This window comes from Crotalus tigris, unplaced genomic scaffold, assembly GCF_016545835.1.
Source record: "Crotalus tigris isolate CLP2741 ecotype Arizona unplaced genomic scaffold, ASM1654583v1 scf7180000017666.379230911805:20528666, whole genome shotgun sequence".
Taxonomy (NCBI): domain Eukaryota; kingdom Metazoa; phylum Chordata; class Lepidosauria; order Squamata; family Viperidae; genus Crotalus; species Crotalus tigris.
Window position 1 is genome coordinate 11,742,742 of NW_024096552.1, and position 16,856 is coordinate 11,759,597.

Genomic DNA, 16,856 nt, shown 5'->3' on the forward strand with positions numbered 1-16,856 from the left:
GCAAGCAAAATGCAGATCAACTGATTTGGAAGCGGGGGAAAGAAAAAGGCCAAGACAAAGCATTTGGCACCTAAGGAGACTTCCAAAGCAGCCAAGCGAGAGGCCTCGAGAAGAATATCTGGCGCTGGAGAGGGAATTCTCCAAAGCTCAAAGGCTCATGTCCAGTGAGGCTGAAGTGGTTCCCCCCGTTTCACTGGACCGTTCTCCATTTGAGCCTCCATATGCGCCTTCACATGATGCCCCTAGGGCATGGTCTCAGGGGGAAACTGAACAGGTTGGTCCCCCCCGCTCCTCCTCCTCTTCTTCTTTAACACAACAGGTTTATGAAAGCACGCAGGTCACAACTGTGGCTGGAGTTAGTTCAGAGGACCAACAGGCTCTGGGGTCAGATCATTTTAATGCATTCATGCAGCATACATTTACACAATTTATGTCTTCTTCTAGGAGTCATAGGCTTTTACAACCACCATCTCCTCCATCCATGCTTCCTTCTCAAACAGGACGTGCTACGGTTCCCGGTTCTGGTGTCTCTGAGACCTCTTCACAATTAGGCGAGGAAGGGTCAGTGGACCTAGAGGTAGCTGACATGCCCATGTCAAAGGATGAGGAGGCATGCCCAAACAAGTGCAAAGCTTGGGTCTTTTTGATCCTTTCCTTTTCAGGTCTTTACTTCTGAAAGCCCATACTACAGCTAACCTCTCCTCGCCACAGGACGACAAACCTTCCACCTCCACCAACCAGGAGTCTAATGCACTGTTCAGGGAACAGGTTGTGGAGGAGAAACAAATTCCTTGTCCACATGTATTTCGGGCTACTGTGGAAAAACAGTGGTCATCCCTGGCCACTTTTCCTACCCCCAATAGCACAGAAAGGAAGCTCTTCAATGTTTCTTCCTCTTTTGGTTCCCTCTTAGAGGTGCCATCCATGGACACTCCACTAACCTCTTTATTTTCCACATCGGCTATTCCAGGGGATATGGCAGAGGCTATGAAGGTGGAGGACAAGAAGTTCGAATTCTCCCTTCGCTGAGCTCATCAGGCCTTGGCATGGGCGATTAAGGCTGTGACTTCATCTTCCTTCTTTGCAAGGGCTTCAATCATGTGGCTCTGCGAACTTCAGGCACTCGTTCCCCCTGACCAGGTATGCACACATCAGACATTGGGAAAGTTAGTGGCAGCATCAGAATATATGGCAGATGCCTCACTTCATTCAGCCAGGTATTCTGCTAAATCCATTGCAGCCACAGTTGCCTCTCAAAGATTGCTGTGGCTAAAACAGTGGCAGACTGACTTAAAGTCTAAGTGGCGTCTGTCAACGGCCAAGTACAGTGGTACACATTTATTTGGCCCAATTCTTGAACCGCACATAATAGAGGGCAAAGATGAACGAAAGATTCTGGCACACCCCTCCAAAAGGTCAGATAGACGACCTCAGCAGGATTTTCGTAGACAGACATTCCGCTCCAGTGGTTCCTGGGAGTGGAGGCAGCCCTTTTGGCCTGGGCAGGCCTGGGAATGGCCCAGAGGCTCACAATCCTTTCCCCCTAGACAGGATCGCCAACAGGACCGGCAGAACACCAGAGCCAGAGGCCAATACCAGTCCAAGCGCCCTTTCCAGGGCATAGGGGGCCGTCCCTACAGACGGTCTAAGTGACGCCAGGGAGAACTCTCCCATAGGCCGGCAGTTGGCACTGTTCAGCGACATTTGGGAGCTTACCACCGCTGACGTTTGGGTCAGGGAGACCATAAAACGGGATCTCGCTTTAGAATTCATCTCAAATCCTCCGGACTGTTTCATGCGATGTCCTGTATCAAGAAACCCAGTCAAGGCAAAATTGGTAGCCACAGCCATTTCCCATCTGTTAGAAATCAGGGCAATAGAACAGGTATCACAGGAACAGGAAGGACAGGGATTTTATTCCATTCTGTTCATGGTACCCAAAGCCTCGGGAGGTTGGAGGGCATTACTGGATCTAAAGGGTCTAAATTATTTCTTAAAATACAGGTTCAAGATACAGACCCTAAGGTCCATTCTGGCCGGCATCAGAAAAGGGGATTTCCTATCCTCCATAGACCTGACAGAGGCTTACTTGCACATCCCAATCCTCCCGGAACACCGCAGATTCCTTCGGTTTTGTTATGCGCACCGGCATTACCAGTACAGGGCTCTCCCCTTCAGTCTCTCTTCAACTCCAAGGGTCTTCACAAAAAGTTTGGCAGTATTGGCAGCCCACCTCAGGATGTTTCCGGTGCACGTACAATGCTACCAGGATGACATTCTACTCTAATCCAGTTCTTTCAGGTCGACTCTGTCAGACCTGGAAATCACAATCAATACTCTTCAGGATCACGGGTTTTCCGTGAATTTCAAGAAGAGTCACACCACTCCTACAAGACGCCTCCTTCACCTAGGGGCGATAATAGATTCAAACCTTTGCAAGGTCTACCTTTCGCAGGAGCAACGGATCAGCATCCGGAAGCTCGAACATCAGATTCGGAGAGAGAGGCTAGTTACTCTGGTCAGCTGTCTCAACTGCTGGGAACAATGGTCTCTTGCATGGGGATCGTTCCGTGGCCAGACTTCATTCCAGAAACCTTCAATGGTTTCTCCTTCCCTTCCAGAAACAGAACCTCAGTTCATCCATGAGAAGGGTGACGGTTCTTCACCCCACTGTATCCTCTCTCCTATGGTGGGCTTCATCCGCAATGACCAAGGGGACCATCTTCAAGGAGCCCCCAGACTCATCTTGACCACAGACACCAGTCTGTTCGGTTGCGGCACCCATCTACAGACTCATCTGGCACAGGTGGTCCTGATCGGAGCTAGCTCACAACATAAATTGGCTCGAGCTCAGGGCCATACATTTGGCACTCCATCAGTTTTCCTCTGTAGTGAGGGGACAACACGTCTTCATTCTGATGGACAACGTTGCTGCCAAGGCTCACGTCAACAAGCAGGGAGGGACCCGGACTTGGTCCCTCATGCTGGAGGCTCTGGCCCTGTGGGCAGAGTCCAACCTGTGTTCCATCAAGGCAGAACACATATTGGGGGAGGCAAATCAACAAGGAGAGTCCCTGAGCAGGGTCACGGTCGACCACTCAGAGTGGAGTCTGGATCTGGAACTGTTCAGGAAGATCTCTATCAGGTTTGATCATCCACAACTGGATCTCTTTGCTTGTCCAAGAAACTCTCAGCTCCCCAGGTTTTTCACCAGGTTTCCAACTCGGGGAATGGAGGGAACGGACACTCTCCAATGCCGGTGGCTGGAGGGTCTGCTTTAAGCCTTCCCTCCCCTTCCTTTGATACAGGCAACCATTCGCAAATTGATTCAGGAACGGGCCGAGATAATCTCAGTTGCTCCACATTGGCCAATGCATCCATGGTTTGCCGACCTTGTGGACCTGTCGCTCTCGCCACCGTGGAGGATTCCTCCGGACCGAGTGGCCCTCAGCCAGGGGAATCTTCAAAATCCAGATCCACAGTGCCTCCAATTAGCCGCCTGGCACTTGAGCGGGAAAGTTTAACTAGACCAGTGGTTCTCAACCTTTCTAATGCCGCAACCCCATAATACAGTTCCCCATGTCGTGATGACCCCCAACCACTTATACATCACTGGGTGCCAGGGGTGTGGCCAAAGAAAAGGGGTAAAAAATGGCGGACAGCCTTGTTTGGCGACCCCCATGAAATGGTCGTTCGACCCCAAATGGGGTCCCGACCCACAGGTTGAGAACCACTGAACTAGACAATCATATTCATCAGGGGTGATCTCTATGATTCAGGCCTCGAGACATCCCTCGACTAATAGGATTTATGATGCCATGTGAAAGAACTTCTGCACGTGGTGCGTTAAGCAGCATCTCAGGCCGCTGTCGGTCACCATTCCTATTAGAACAGTGATTCTCAACCTGTGGGTCGGGACCCCATTTGGGGTCGAATGACCATTTCATGGGGGTCACCAAACCATGCTGTCCGCCATTTTTTTCCCTTTTCCCTAGCTGTTCTACTCCCTCTTATTGGTGGCCACACCCACTTGGGGGTCACCACAACATGGGGAACTGTATTATGGGGTCATGGCATTAGAAAGGTTGAGAATCACTGTATTAGAATATCTCTTGGGGGGAATAAATAAGGGATTATCACCTAACACCATCCGCAGGCAGGTAGCGGCCCTATCAACGGTCCTGGCTTGGGACAACCTGGTTCCTTTGACACAACATCCAGCAGTTAGTGCATTCCTGAAAGTGGCAGTCAATGCTAGACCTCCGATGCATCAACACCCATCTTGGGATCTACCCAAGGTATTGCAAGCCCTGACTCCCCCCTTTTGAGCCTCTCAGGTCTTGTTCACTTCATTTTCTTTCCTTAAAGGTGGCGTTCTTAGTAGCTATCACTTCTGCTAGACGAATCTCGGAATTGGCTGCACTCTCAGTGTGGAATGATTTATGTACTTTTTTCGAAGATGTGGTCCTTTGCATGGACCCTTCATTCATCCCAAAGGTCAATACTTGGTTCCACAAGTCCCAGACTTGGTTCTTCCAAATATTTGTCCCAACCCGTCTCATCGATTAGAGAGAGAGTAGCATAAGTTGGATGTACGCAGTGCTCTGCATCTTTATATTAAGAGGACCTTGGTTTTCTGTAAATCGGAGGCTTTGTTCATGTCCTTCAGACCTTCTACCATGGGTCAGAAGGTCTCCTCTTCAACCATAGATAGATGGATCAGAGCCTGTATTGCTCGAGCCTATACTTCTCAGTCTCTCCCAGGTCCTATACACATTACAGCTCACTCTATGCGCAACACAGCTGCCTCAGTGGCCTGGTCCACTCAGGCCTCGATTGAAGAGATACATAAGGCAGCGACTTGGTCCTCCCCTTCCTCCTTTGTAAGACACTATAAGATTGATCAGTTTGCAGCAACAGATGCCTTGTTTGGTAGGCGGGTCCTGCAGCAGGTAGTTTCTTCTCAGGGGACACAAGCCTAGACTTTTCCCTCCTGGTGGAGACATGAGTGGCTTTGGTATGTCCCACCCATGGATTCTACAGGCGTCATGCTGGAGAAGGGGTGTTGTCTTACCTGAACACCTTTTCTCAGCATGATGTAGAATCCACACCCTCCCCTTCAGGAAGTCTAGGCCAGTGTCAGGTTTATTGGAGCCAATGGGTCAGACTTCGTCATGGATGCTTCGCCTCGTCAAAAACTGGAAAGACACTCCCAGAGGGAGGCGTGGCTAAAATTTGACTTAGTCTCTTCTGAGCAGGAAGGCTGAGATTACCCATCGGTGGATTCTACGTCATCATGCTGAGAAAAGGCGTTCACGTAAGACAACGCCCCATTACTTTAATACAATCAAAAGCTCTGAATCCAGCTACGTTACTACCTGAACCTGGCCTGGAAACCACACATAGTTGCATACAAACCATAGAAGAAACTTACGCTAGCCGCCCAGACATGAAGGACGTTCCCCTTCCTAATCCATATTTTACAATATATACAGATGGAACTAGCTTTATGCAAGAAGGAACTCGGAAGACAGGATATGCTGTGGTGACTTTGGAGGATGTATGGGAAGCTGAGTCCCTTTCCCCAGGCACCAGTGCTCAGTTGGCTGAATTGCATGCATTAACTAGAGCCCTGGAGCTGGCAAAGGGAAAACGCGTTTATACAGACTCTAAGTACACGTTCCTGATAGTGCAAGTCCATGGAGCATTATACAAAGAAAGAGGTCTAATAACAGCAGGGGGAAAGGATGTTAAGCATGGATCACAGATATTGTGTCTGCTGGATAGTGTGTGGAAACCCAGCGAAGTAGCTGTAATGCACTGTAAAGAGTATCAGATATTCAGCTGGGAAATAATAAAGCAGACTGGGAAGCTCATATTGCAGCACAAAAGGCACTTGCAGTGCAGACAAACTGCCTAGCTGTATGGGTCCCCCAAGAGCAAGTTAAACCAAACTATTCCCTGGAAGACTTAAAGCAAATTTAGGTGCTTGAAGCATGCCAGGAAGATAGCTGGTGGATCCTGCCAGACCAGCAAATCTTTATTCCAGGATATATGGCATGGGATGCAATGCAACAGGTCCATAGATAACTGCACCTGGGAAAGACGGCGTTGGCAGATGCCCTGAAGCGAGAGGTCTGTATTGACAAAATACACAGCATTGCAGCAAATGTTTGTGCTATGTGTGAGATTTGTGCAGCCAACAACTCAAGGCAAGGACCTCAACTTCCTCAACCCAGGGGAAATTACCCCTTTGATTCTCTGATGATTGACTTTACTGACATGCCATGTTCAGGTCCCTATAGAGCAGTGGTTCTCAACCTGTGGGTCGGGACCCCATTTGAGGTCGAACGACCATTTCATGGGGGTTGCCAAACAATGCAGTCCGCCATTTTTTCCCCTTTTCCTTAGCTGAGCTACTCCCTTTTATTCTATTGGCTTTTGAAAGCCAATAGAATAGACTCTCTTGAATAGAATCTAATTCTATTGGCTTTCAAAAGCCAATAGGAATTGTCCAAGCTGTCCTGCTGAGCTCACCAAAAGTCCCATTCTGCAAACGGTGCTGCAAGTTGTCTGCAGCGAAGGTGAGCTGTCTGGAAGTTTCCACCCCTCCCTGCTGAGCAACTACTAAAAATGTAAGGCCAGGGGTGGGAGGTGGGAGGCCGGCAGGTGCAGGGAGGGTTGCTGGCAAGCGTGGGGCCCGGTGGGTGCCTTACCTCCCTTGGGCTGGGCCAGCTGGTGTCCCAGCCGGTGGTCGGCCTGCTCCGTCTCTGCCGCTTGCCAGCTACACCTCGGCCGGCGCAGGGGGTGGCACCACGCGTGTGCGGCACTCCCAGGCAAGGAAAGTCCTCGACTTACAACCAGTTGGGTAGTCCTCAACTTACAACCGGTAAGGTAGTCCTCGACGTACGACCGGTTGGGGTTGCGGCATTAAAAAGGTTGAGTACCACTGCTATAGAGCAGTGCTAGTCATAATATGTACATACACTGGATGGCCGAAGTGCATCCCTACAAGGACAAAAAAAAAAACCAACTGAGGTTGCAGAAGCCTTGCTCCACATTATTATTCCCAGGTATGGGTTGCCATCTAGGATGTCCTCAGACAGTGGTCCTGAATTTATCCATAGGTAGCTACCCAAAAGATAGCAGCTATGTTAGGAATAACTTGGAAACTTCATTGTAGTTTCCATGCTCAGTCAGGGGGAAGGGTGAATAGAACCATTAAGGAAAACTTGGAAAACATATGTCAGGAAACCAGCTTAAGTGGCCAGATGCTTTAAACCTGGCCCTGGTTGCAGTACGGTATGCCCCACAAGGAGGGTTACTTGTATCACCATTTGAATTATTGTATGGCAGAGTCCCTAATCTACTCAGGCCAATTGTCCAGAACACTGGACCAGTGGCAGACACTGTCAAATTGAAACAACTGCAAGCCCTCAATACAGTAGTACAGAGGCTACAACAATATGTCTTGACCCAAAGGCCCCATGTTCTGGTCACACATACACATGATATACATCCAGGACAAGAGGTTTGGGTAAAGGACTGGAAGAGGGAAGTTTTAAGCCCCAAGTGGAAAGGGCCGTATACTGTTGTTATGTGTTCTCCCCTTGCTATTAAGGTGGCTGAAATCAGATCGTGGATCCATTGGTCCGAGTTGAATTGGCTGCCCCTGCCCAGTGGAAAGTGAAGAGTGACCGAACACACCCTCTTAGGCTAACTCTACACCGCAAAGGAAGGAGCCTCTCTCCTTCTGGTGATACTCCGGAAGCTGTCCCCCTGTGAACGGGAGAGGTGAAGACAACCCCTGCAGGTGTTACTCCGGAAGCTAACACCCAGCGCATGGGTAACAAGACCCCCCCCTGCCCTGGAAGCTGCAATCGCGCAGCTAGTGTTAAGTTTCTCTAAGTATGGAACCCAGCCAAAGGATGGGAGAAACTGTCTGTATTAGAAAGGGCCTCATGCCAACTATTTGGATAGTAATGGTGCTATTGCTGATTAGTATTGTTATTAATTCCCTGTTAGCCAAGGAGGGAGGATTGTGTGGAAAGTGTAACCTTACCAATTGCTGTCTACAAATTGATGAGACTGGGAAGGTTATTAAACAATTAACCACTGAAATGAGACAACTAACCCACAACGCTGACCAAGAATGGAAAGGTTTTGACTTTGCCCAAACATTTAGCTCTTGGTTTCCAAAGCTTCCTGGCTTACAAGCTATTGTGGCCCTTATTGGCTTAATAGTAGCTGGATGTGTAATTTTACCATGTATTTTACCAATCTTTGTACGTGCAATTTCTAATAGCCTTTCTATGCTTGTGGAAAAAAGGGCCATAGCCCAGGTTATGGCCTTATGGGATGAGGGGGAATATGTAGATGAAGACCCCCAATATATGAAACTCCCCAATAATCCTGAGATTTAAGTGAAGTTTCAAAGGGGGGAAATGTGGCAAGTAGAAAATGCCATTAAGGGAGATGGAAAAATACTATAAACAGCATTTTAATTAACAGAGGTGATGTTTTGAAAGCATTAACTAATATTATAAACTGGCTGAGCGTGATGACCTGTGTGCAATTCTATGAAGAAACATTTTTACAAGAAGTGCCAACTGAAAGTCACAAATGGTGTAAGATATTACGCGTGTAGGGGAGTATGGTTTTCTGCACATTGTATAAACTTCCCTTTTTCCTATGTGTGTAGTCTCAAAATATGAACTTCTCTCTTTTAGTATGTTAAAGGTAGATAAGAAGTCATCCCTTGGGTAAAAGCATGGGTGACAAGCTGTATAAAAATGACACCCTGGGAGTAACTCAGGGTTCAGAATTTGTCATATGAATACTCTGAACCTTTGCGCAAATAAAACCTGCTTTCTCCAACCCTTCATGGTCTTGTCTTCTGATGTAAGTATCGTGGTTTTTCCCCTACACTTTAATTTCACAACAAATGGGCAGACTTAACTATTGTTTCAATTGGGAAACTCTGACCATCCTAGATCCAGCCAAGTCCAAAAACTCCAGGGAATTTCTAGAAGCCTGGGATTCTGAAAAGTTAGCCATATATAGACAAATAGATATAAACAATACCTATAGACTATGCAAAAGAGACAATCAACAAGCCAAAAAAGCTAACAAAACACCAAAATATCTCCTCATCAGCAATCAGCATCCAGATGAGCATAGATTAACATCAAGATTAACATCAGACCAACATTCAAGTAAACCATATCCCAATCAAGGATCTGTGAAATAAGCCAACAATAAACAGTTCAACCAAAGAACCTCTAAGACCACCCCAGGGCAGGCCACTAGAAATATAAACTGAGAGCAAACTCCATTTCTTACTAGCACTGATGATGTTACCTAGTTTGGGTAATGAAACATCTGCAAGAAAACAACAAAGCCAAGGGAGTATCAAGAACCCTTTATTTAACTCTGAGCTACAAATATTCTCCTTTATTGGTAGTAAATAATTTCTTTGTTTTCTCCTGGTACTTATTCATATAGATTTTTCTAGTTCAAGTGTCCAAAATCTAATATCAACTGTTAGAATTCAGGTGAGCATTTTCTGCTGATGCAAGAAAAAGTAAATTGGTATCTGTGCTACTTCCTCCCCAAAATCAAATAGTATGTAAAAGGATTCACAATTGAATTTGCCTGATTACTTCACATTGGCACTTTTTAAAATTGACTAAGAATGGTTAGTCTTTTCTGGATTTGGAAAAGAGTTAAACTTTCCTTGTTTTAGCTTTGGAAGTGTGCAGAATATATCTGAGGAAGTTATCTGAATTTTCATTCAAATGTATTATTTCTGTTTCTTGAATGATCATGTACCAGTAACTTGTCTGAATCATTTCAGTTTTACCATAAAGTATAAATTGCAGGCTTGTATGTTAATGTTTTGAAAACCAGAGATGCACCTGGAAGCAGGTTGTTGGTCTGGGAAGGATTAGCTTGAAACTGGGGCTCAGATTAATTTGTTGAATGGGCTCAAGCCTGCGGGAAAATTGCAAAAGAATAAGGCATGGTTGAATGGAAAAAAACCATGAGTGTTTGCTTTCATGTAGGAATGTTTATCCCTCTTTTTTTTTTTTTAGCCTATGAAAGTTCAGAACTGCTTTTTTTTCCTGCACTGCAATCATTCTGGCAGGGGTAGTAACTTAAGCAATCTTTTCCATGTTGAAAAACAAGGTTGAGAACTGCAAAAAATATTTTTAAAGAAAAAAACATAAAAATAAGTACTTCAAAATATGATAACATATGTTATTGTTTCAAAGTGAATTTTGTTTAAGATTAGGTAATAATAATTGTTTTATATGATTGTAAAAGTTTGCTTGCAAGTATACTTGTTAAACAGAAAAAACCAAAAGACGCAAACTGCTGTACCTTGTATTATTATGTGTGTGTATCTTAGCTTTTGCTATTTGGGAAGCAGGAAAAAGATTAAAAATAGAAACTACAAATTTAGTAGTAAACAATAGATACTATGTTTAGGCAGGAATAGGCTCATATAGTTAAATCCTAAGAAATAGTAGTCTATTTCAATAAAGTAAACAATACTAAAAGCAAACCGTGAAATCATTCTTTAAATCTGTAGAATTTCTTCATAAAGAGCTTTGTGCTATTCTTAAGAATATAAAAAAATATGTCCTAAAAAAAAGAAGAAAACTAAAATAAGGGGGTTTTGTGCCCCAAATTTAATTTTTTTCACTTCAGGTAGTGTTTGGATAATGTCATGATATGATTTGCTCTCTAGCCATGAATGAACTCTCTGTAATCAGAACTTTTCTTTTCTTTTCTATGCTTCTTGAAGAAAAGCATAAAAAATTTTCCAGTATCTGGACTAATTCATAATTCATTCATTTTACAACCTTAGGGACTTCAACTCTCAGAATTCCCTAGTGAGCATCTTAAACTGTGACAACTGTGAGTAAAACTGTTTGTTTACTTCTATTACAGACATTTTGTGTGCTTTGAGGAGTTCTTCCATACCAGGAGAGGAAAAATGGGCACATAAAACTTACTATTCTCTAGCCATTTCTCTTCATCTTTGTTGTTATTCAAATGTTTTACATTCATTGAAATAGCAGAATTATATTATAATTACAAAGCAAGTAATTTTTTTGCTGCTTTTCAATAATACATTTTGGGCAAAGTTATTATTACAATATTATTTGGACACAAGGATGCCAAGTGAGAACACCATCCCCCTCCCCCACCCAAATAATACCTACTAGGTGATCTCAGTTGGTATTTCCTTTTATTTGAGATAATAGAGCAGCAATATACACAAAAGTCACTCAGACACAGAAACACTGAAACAGAAACACATAGATGCACAGATACACACAAACACACCTATTTTTAACTTCTGTTAGATGTACAGAGCCAACAAGGTAAAATGGGCAGCCATATAAATAAGAGTTATAATTCAGACAGTAGAATCAAGGAAATGTCAAAACTCTATTATCTTTTTCTTCCTTCCACTTTCAAATAGATAAAATGAGGACAAAAAAAAAGACAAAAAATATTCTCACTCTTTCCAGTTTAATATTTTGTTTGGTGATTTAAGATAGATCTGAAAAGGTTTGGGGCTATGTAAATTCTAACTCTTACTTTGAACTTCATAGCGCTGACATCTAAGTAAGCTATAAATTAAGATAAAAGATAAAAATATTAAGTAAGCTACAAATTAAGATAAAAGATAAAAAATAATAAAAAGGTAAAAAAGATAAAAGAAAAATACAGATAGTTTAATATTAAATTTTCTTTAATTTGCAAAATAATTTTAGTAATGGTTTTTTTATTTCTTTATTTGAAGTGTTTAAAATTATTTTAAAATAAATACAGATGCTTAAATATTCAGCATTCATTCCTATGTAATCTTACTTACTGGCAGAAAATTTAATGAATTCAAAATAGTTTTACTTTTTACTATTCTACTTTTTATAGCATAATTAATTTACATTTCCAACTATAGTATATGAAATGTTTCAAGAGTGGAAAAGTATCCCTATAACATCACCTATGAATAACCTAAAATTGCCACTGTTTTGAAGGTGTAAACAAATAGTGACTCCAAGTGAAAACATTTAATATGGCAGCAGGCACACAGAGTTATGTAAAAGATTTTCATTTGAGATGAGTATAGATTTTTCACATTGCATAGAGTGTTAAAATAAGCAACCTCTCACCTGAAGTTTAAAGTAATATTGCATAGCAAAAGTGACATAATGCACATTGGATATCTGTTAGGCACTGCAAAAATACACCCACATTAATGAGAACTAAAGTTCATTCTGCGTAAATACAGATTACAATCTCTTTTCTTGTGTGTTCAGCAATATTAGATAATGTAGAATTTAAAATTTCCTGCCTTAACTTTCTTTTAAGGAGATTAATGATAAGCCACTTATAAAGATTTCCAGATATTCCTGATTGTAGCCTATGAGGATTAGTAAGATATGATTTTGTCATTCAGTTAGTAGGCTATTATCTGCCTTTCAATTTGTAAAAAAAAAATCAGCTGTAAAATATTTAAAATACTGAAAGTATTAAAAAATGCAATCAGTTTGTTCTGATCAAGTAATTTAGAAATGTAGGGTTTTGTTATTTTTTTTTGAAGAAATTGCACTTAGCAAATAAAATAAAATGCTGTAAATCCTTACAGTGTGACAGCTTCTTATGTGTTCTGAAGGGAAAAGCAACACTTTTTAATTAGCTCCAAAGCTAATTGAATGTTAAATTGATTTATTGATAACAAATATTTATAAAGACTGGTTGTAGATCCCTTAAGGTATTGGAGATCACTTCTAGCACTAGAATATTTCGTTTTGTAACTGCTGTGGGCTGCTTGTGTTTTACACATACACATACACACACACACACACACACAGGGAGAGAGAGAGAGAGAGAGAGAGAGAGAGAGAGAGAGAGAGAGAGAGAGAGAGCGAGAGAGCGAGAGAGAGAGAGAGAGAAGTTAAATAGCTAAAATGAATATATAAATATAAATCCTATATTTGTTCTAAGCTGAATAGAAAATAATTCTTGATTATAAAACTTGCTAGCACATATTGTCACTTGCTGGGCAGAATTGCAGTCCAGAAAACCTCTGTTCTTTCCTGGATTATTTTGTATGGGTATCAGGCTGTCATTACACAGATGTGAAAATCGTGTTAGTCTTCTTGGAAACTAGTGGGTTATGTGAATAACAGAATTATTGAAAGAGCTAGCAGCAACAAATAATCCTAAAAATAGAAGATTCAAACTAGTATAGCAATATATTGCTGTGTGGTATATTACATTGTAGGGCTGTTGAATGGTTTTATATTTAATTAGAGATCAGTCTCTCATTGTCTCTTTCCTCGCTCTCTTTTTCTCTTCCAGGTGTCATACTTCAACAATCCTTTTTAGCCTTACATTTCTAAAACAAACAAAATGAACTGTTTACACAATCATCCTTGAAGATACAATTCATTGTGGCTTGGTTAGACTGATGTAAATGTCAAAGTTTAAATATTTGGATTGAGAGTCAAATGGATGATCAGTTTAGCTTCAGCTTTACAGAAAGTAAAAGGCACGAGTTGGCTTTCTGCCCAATCTCTTATTCACAGATGGCTTTTGACTTGTGGGAATGTGTCTACAGGGAATATATCAAGCTTCTTTTGTAAGTTTTAGTTTTAGTTTCTTCTACATCATTTGGATACAACTCCTTTTGAGTTAAATATCTTTTATATATAGCATTAAAGATGGAAACTCAAAAAAATGGGTATCCTTATTATATTCCTATGTGAGAGGGCAGGCTGCCTAGAAAATCTTTGCTTCTGTTGTCCTGCCTCTTTTAAGTCCTCTCTCTAACCAACAAAATAAAGCTGTGATGTAGTTTTGCCAAGGGTGTAGTTTTACCAAGGCATTAACAAACAATATTAATGCTTCACATGATTTTGATTTTATCCCTCTGTTAATGCAGCCTAGGACTGCATTGACTTTTTTTGATGGCTGCAGAAGACTGCTGGCTCATGTTTAAGTGGCCATTGAGTAGGATTCCTGGATATCTCTTGCAATTACTGCTATTGAGCCAGGTACACCTATTCTGTAGCTATGCAATTGTTTTTTCTTGCCTAGGTGTAAAACCTGACTTTTCTCACCATTGAATTTCATTTTGAGGGTGGGGTCACTCAAATTAAAAGATATTATTTTACCATAAGTCCACCAGTCCAGCTTCACCGCCATTTTTTTCTAAAAAAGGCTTCCTGGGGAGACACCCAAAGAGGCATTTTTGTAGAAAACCTTCTTTTATATTTATTCCAAACTCTTAGAATGGCACATCTAACAAAATGGTTGTTGAAATCAACATTTATTTTAACTTTGCCATACTATAAATAACCATGCCATCCAAACCTGAGTTCATGACCTTCTAAATCAGTGGTTCCCAACCTTTTCTATACCCCATATCCCTAGAATGCTTCTGATATATTCTCTTACCCCTTAAAAAAATTCAAAATAACAAATTATGCATATTCACTACAATTTTGAAACTTCTAAACACAGGTTTTCACACCCCTGGAATATCGTCTTGCACTCCCAGGGGGTGCGAGCACCCCTGGTTGGGAACCCCTGTTCTAAATCAAGGAGCCTCTTGTTCTGGAGGTTCACCCATTCTTTTAGCCAGACTAAACAACAAGCATCAAAATACAAATTTAAGTCTGGTAGACCCAAACCCCCCCTTTCTTTAGCATCTTGCCATAGTTTATATCTAATTCTAAGTTTTTTTTCCTTTGCTATATAAACTTGGAAATAATCTCTGCCATTGTTTAAATGGAATATTGGTTGCAAGTATTGGTAATGTCTAAACAGAAAAAGCATCTTTAGTAAAATAAAATTACAGAAATTCTAGCCAATAGTGATAAGTGCAACTTGTACCATAGAATTCTGTATATATCATTGCAAAGAGTCACAAAATTATTTTGAAATAGTTTTGTGTTTGTGTTTGTTAACATAATCCCCAAATATTTCATCTTTTTCTTGACCCTAAACCAGACTTTCTAGTCAATATATCACAGTCCTGAGAGGTTATATTCTTAATCAGCACTTTGTTTATTTTAAAATGCGCTATTTCTCATTTCCTCATCAAATATTCTCTGATATTGCAAGACCCAGCAAATGCCTTCAGTTTATAAACCTGATACTTATACATGTTATTTTCTCATCTTGCCTAATATCTCTGCTTAATTCTAACACTTAAACAACTGAATTTCACATAAATTGATTAAATTACATTGATAACAATTTTTGCTTGCTGTGACATATAGGCAACTTTGACTCCTTGAATAAAATTCTCTCTAAAATCCATTTCTTCTAGCACTTTAAACATAAAAGTCCGGCTTAGATTGTCAAAAGCCCTATCTCCATCTAAAAATATTAGAACTTCCTATTTCTCATTATGATATTGTAAGTATTCAATAATATTCACATTATTTCTTAACTGTCTTTCTGGCAGAAAGTCAGATTGATCTTCATGAATATATGCCTTCATTTTTTTAATAGCTTGTGATATTGCAAAGACAGTTATTGGGTCATTCAGTTGTCTCTGAATTTGTGAAAGTTTAGGCAACTGTTGTCTTAGCAGATATTCATCTATTTTAGACATATCTAACTGCTGCTTTTTATACAAATTGGAATAAAAATTATGAAAAGACTTTTTGATAAGCACATTGTCTGTTATTACATTGTTGCCTTCACAAATTTTCCCGATCATTGTCTTTTTCCTTTCCTCTTATTTTATATGGCAACCATCTTCCTGGTTTATTTGCAAACTCAAAGTGACTTTGTTTCACATAATTCAGCTTTCTTTCTATTTCTTGAACTGTTAACATAGACAATTATTGCTATAACAATTTAATTTAATGTGAAATTTTAGAGTTTGTAGCTGTCTTTTGCAGATCAATTTCTTTTTATCTAATTTCATCCAATATCTTTTCCTGGGATATTTTCTTTTCCACTGTATTGTATAAAATAACCCCTCATAACGGCTTTACTAGCATCCCACACAGTCATTAAACTTGTTCCTTTACCTAAATTATTATCCAAATATTCATTCAATTTCTTTTTACAGTCTTTTACAATTGTCTCCTTTTGCAAAATAGATTTATTTAATCTCCATCTGTAACTCAAACTCTTTCCTCTGAGTACCAAAAGAACTGCATTGTGATCAGAAAAAGATTTAGGTAAAATATCAACTTTTAAAAATTTATTTGCAAGGTTTTTAGAAATCCATATCATATCAATCCTTGAAAAAGATTGATGTCTTTCTGAAAAAAAATTCTTTAGCAAAATCTTTTTTTTTTTTTTTTGCCACCAATACTAAATTGTCCATCATCTCAAATAAGGTCTTTACTCTTGGAAGGTTTAATCCCCTTGATAGATATTCTGTCCAAAGCTGGCAAAGTCACTCCATTCCAATCCCCTAACTTAAACCAATTTTCATACAAAAAGGGTAGTAGAATACTTTAAGATATTCAAAGAATTTACTTTTATCATCATTTGGCCTATGCAAGCCAACTAATATTGATTTTATTCCTTTAAATTCAATTTCAACTACTACAAATCATTTGATAAAAGTAATTTAGGTTTAAACTGGGGTTTTATATAAGACAACTCCATTGATCTTTTTTTAGACCAGCAGATATAAATTCCTCCTCTAATTGTTTATTTATTAAATATTTAAGGACTATATATTGAATGTGGTTGGTCAACCATTTATTAATCTTAAGGTGACCAACTTTTTTACAATGAAAAGGAGGACACAAATAAATTGAAGAAAAAATATCGTAAATAAAAGAAACATTTTATTCATTGCA

At 40.6% G+C, this 16,856-nt stretch overlaps 1 protein-coding gene across 9 annotated transcripts in view; it reads left to right on the forward strand.

Moving 5' to 3' along the window:
* Nucleotides 1-16,856, forward strand: part of GLI3 (GLI family zinc finger 3) — a 402,298-nt gene that overhangs the window by 41,347 nt on the left and 344,095 nt on the right. For 5 of the 9 annotated variants that reach the window (XR_005555977.1, XM_039336712.1, XM_039336710.1 and 2 more), the window contains exon 2: nucleotides 10,874-10,923. The exons of 2 other annotated variants lie outside the window; for them this stretch is intronic. The gene's annotated coding sequence lies outside the window, so the exon portion shown is untranslated. Of the gene's footprint in view, nucleotides 1-10,873; nucleotides 10,924-13,383; nucleotides 13,664-16,856 lie in introns of all 9 variants that reach the window. 2 more of the 9 variants (XM_039336714.1, XM_039336716.1) reach the window with 1 other exon arrangement.